This window comes from Dendropsophus ebraccatus, chromosome 14 (assembly GCF_027789765.1).
Source record: "Dendropsophus ebraccatus isolate aDenEbr1 chromosome 14, aDenEbr1.pat, whole genome shotgun sequence".
Lineage (NCBI taxonomy): Eukaryota > Metazoa > Chordata > Amphibia > Anura > Hylidae > Dendropsophus > Dendropsophus ebraccatus.
In genome coordinates, this window is record NC_091467.1 from 58,324,339 (window position 1) to 58,326,838 (window position 2,500).

The 2,500-nt window shown below is 56.2% G+C and overlaps 5 non-coding genes across 5 annotated transcripts in view; 4 read left to right on the plus strand and 1 right to left on the minus strand.

Moving 5' to 3' along the window:
- TRNAG-GCC (transfer RNA glycine (anticodon GCC)) overlaps nucleotides 1-49 on the plus strand; it is a 71-nt gene extending 22 nt beyond the window's left edge. The window contains exon 1 of the tRNA in view: nucleotides 1-49. This exon is cut by the window's left edge and continues 22 nt beyond it. This is a non-coding gene — a tRNA (tRNA-Gly).
- Nucleotides 50-566: 517 nt separating this feature from the next.
- Nucleotides 567-637, plus strand: TRNAG-GCC (transfer RNA glycine (anticodon GCC)). Its single transcript has one exon. It is a non-coding gene; the product is annotated as a tRNA-Gly (tRNA).
- A 516-nt stretch (nucleotides 638-1,153) lies between these two features.
- On the plus strand, nucleotides 1,154-1,224 carry TRNAG-GCC (transfer RNA glycine (anticodon GCC)). The gene has a single exon. It is a non-coding gene; the product is annotated as a tRNA-Gly (tRNA).
- A 908-nt stretch (nucleotides 1,225-2,132) lies between these two features.
- Nucleotides 2,133-2,205, minus strand: TRNAK-CUU (transfer RNA lysine (anticodon CUU)). The gene has a single exon. It is a non-coding gene; the product is annotated as a tRNA-Lys (tRNA).
- Nucleotides 2,206-2,321: 116 nt separating this feature from the next.
- TRNAG-GCC (transfer RNA glycine (anticodon GCC)) lies at nucleotides 2,322-2,392 on the plus strand. Its single transcript has one exon. It is a non-coding gene; the product is annotated as a tRNA-Gly (tRNA).
- Nucleotides 2,393-2,500: the final 108 nt, after the last annotated feature.

A 2,500-nucleotide genomic window follows, 5' to 3' on the forward strand; every position in this document is an offset into this window, starting at 1 on the left:
ATTCTCGCCTGCCACGCGGGAGGCCCGGGTTCGATTCCCGGCCAATGCAGCGCCGATCTTTTAGTCGTTCAGCTTCCCTAACCCAGTCGGAATCTTGGTTTCCGGCCGGTACCACAGGGAAGCTTTGGAGCGACAGCTGAACGCAACAAACTGCTTTGGACTGCAGCCGGATGCTTGCAAGAGGTCTCTGAATTGCAGTAGCCTGATGTGTTTCAGACAGCGGATTGCCTTTGAAATCCTTATCCTGAAAGTTTGTTCGTTTTCTTTTTTTTCAAGGGGGGGGGGGGGGGGTAACTTTGTGTTGGGGAGTGACCCTGCGAGGTATTGGGTGGAGTGATGGAAGTAAGCACAACCAGAAAAGACAAAAGACAGCCAACCGCCCAACGTGGGGCTCGAACCCACGACCCTGAGATTAAGAGTCTCATGCTCTACCGACTGAGCTAGCCGGGCAACCGTTGCGTGCCATGGCCTGACGGGCGGCAGAGGGGGTCACCACTGCAGCTGTAGGCGAGAAGACTGCGAGGTCTGGGTTTCCGGCCGTATCAGTGACTGCGACCCAAGGCCTAGCATTGGTGGTTCAGTGGTAGAATTCTCGCCTGCCACGCGGGAGGCCCGGGTTCGATTCCCGGCCAATGCAGCGCCGCTCTTTTAGTCGTTCAGCTCCCCTAACCCAGTCGGAATCTTGGTTTCCGGCCGGTACCACAGGGAAGCTTTGGAGCGACAGCTGAACGCAACAAACTGCTTTGGACTGCAGCCGGATGCTTGCAAGAGGTCTCTGTATTGCAGTAGCCTGATGTATTTCAGACAGCGGATTGCCTTTGCAATCCTTATCCTGAAAGTTTGTTCGTTTTCTTTTTTTTCAAGGGGGGGGGGGGGTGTAACTTTGTGTTGGGGAGTGACCCTGCGAGGTATTGGGTGGAGTGATGGAAGTAAGCACAACCAGAAAAGACAAAAGACAGCCAACCGCCCAACGTGGGGCTCGAACCCACGACCCTGAGATTAAGAGTCTCATGCTCTACCGACTGAGCTAGCCGGGCAACCGTTGCGTGCCATGGCCTGACGGGCGGCAGAGGGGGTCACCACTGCAGCTGTAGGCGAGAAGACTGCGAGGTCTGGGTTTCCGGCCGCATCAGAGACTGCGACCCAAGGCCCAGCATTGGTGGTTCAGTGGTAGAATTCTCGCCTGCCACGCGGGAGGCCCGGGTTCGATTCCCGGCCAATGCAGCGCCGCTCTTTTAGTCGTTCAGCTCCCCTAACCCAGTCGGAATCTTGGTTTCCGGCCGGTACCACAGGGAAGCTTTGGAGCGACAGCTGAACGCAACAAACTGCTTTGGACTGCAGCCGGATGCTTGCAAGAGGTCTCTGTATTGCAGTAGCCTGATGTGTTTCAGACAGCGGATTGCCTTTGCAATCCTTATCCTGAAAGTTTGTTCGTTTTCTTTTTTTTCAAGGGGGGGGGGTGTAACTTTGTGTTGGGGAGTGACCCTGCGAGGTATTGGGTGGAGTGATGGAAGTAAGCACAACCAGAAAAGACAAAAGACAGCCAACCGCCCAACGTGGGGCTCGAACCCACAACCCTGAGATTAAGAGTCTCATGCTCTACCGACTGAGCTAGCCGGGCAACCGTTGCGTGCCATGGCCTGACGGGCGGCAGAGGGGGTCACCACTGCAGCTGTAGGCGAGAAGACTGCGAGGTCTGGGTTTCCGGCCGCATCAGTGACTGCGACCCAAGGCCCAGCATTGGTGGTTCAGTGGTAGAATTCTCGCCTGCCACGCGGGAGGCCCGGGTTCGATTCCCGGCCAATACACTGCCGCTCTTTTAGTCGTTCAGCTCCCCTAACCCAGTCGGAATCTTGGTTTCCGGCCGGTAACACAGGGAAGCTTTGGAGCGACAGCTGAACGCAACAAACTGCTTTGGACTGCAGCCGGATGCTTGCAAGAGGTCTCTGTATTGCAGTAGCCTGATGTGTTTCAGACAGCGGATTGCCTTTGCAATCCTTATCCTGAAAGTTTGTTCGTTTTCTTTTTTTTCAAGGGGGGGGGGTGTAACTTTGTGTTAGGGAGTGACCCTGCGAGGTATTGGGTGGAGTGATGGAAGTAAGCACAACCAGAAAAGACAAAAGACAGCCAACCGCCCAACGTGGGGCTCGAACCCACGACCTTGAGATTAAGAGTCTCATGCTCTACCGACTGAGCTAGCCGGGCAACCGTTGCGTGCCATGGCCTGACGGGCGGCAGAGGGGGTCACCACTGCAGCTGTAGGCGAGAAGACTGCGAGGTCTGGGTTTCCGGCCGCATCAGTGACTGCGACCCAAGGCCCAGCATTGGTGGTTCAGTGGTAGAATTCTCGCCTGCCACGCGGGAGGCCCGGGTTCGATTCCCGGCCAATGCAGCGCCGCTCTTTTAGTCGTTCAGCTCCCCTAACCCAGTCGGAATCTTGGTTTCCGGCCGGTACCACAGGGAAGCTTTGGAGCGACAGCTGAACGCAACAAACTGCTTT